A 576-nucleotide genomic window follows, 5' to 3' on the forward strand; every position below is an offset into this window, starting at 1 on the left:
ATATATAATGTAACAAACTATATATAATCAAATATTTTGTACTGTAAACTTATAATATATGTAGTATGCATTTCATGGCATGGAACATGTATAAAAAGAAATAAACTATCTCTTTATGGGGTTACCATTAAGAGAAAATATATATCTTTTCTACAAATGCTTGGGTATATTCTCATTTATTATATCTTACAATGTTTGCATTTTGACCTCATCAGCTCTTTTAGATACAATAAATTACATATTCAAAAAAAAAGCAAAGCACAACAATATATTCCTACTCAAACACTCCTAGAGTTATTAAGGTAGTTAATGTATGACAACTCACCGTCTAGGTATAATCTTATGACAGTACCTAATGTACTAAAGACTAGTGTTAACTAACCAGACCCAATGCATCATCAATTTCTGGACAGTAAACTTATACAATGGAAACGGGCCCTTACTCAAGTTTATCTTGTTGCTGTTATTAAGTTAATTGGTTACATTTTAAATTAATGAATTAAAATTTTAAAAAATATATAAAGGACAGGATGTATCAACATGAAAATGATATAAAGAATAGGGAAAAGGAACCCA

The sequence above is a fragment of the Halyomorpha halys genome, unplaced genomic scaffold (genome assembly GCF_000696795.3).
Source record: "Halyomorpha halys isolate HHAL.00 unplaced genomic scaffold, Hhal_1.1 Scaffold97.1, whole genome shotgun sequence".
In the NCBI taxonomy this organism is placed as follows: Eukaryota; Metazoa; Arthropoda; class Insecta; order Hemiptera; family Pentatomidae; genus Halyomorpha; species Halyomorpha halys.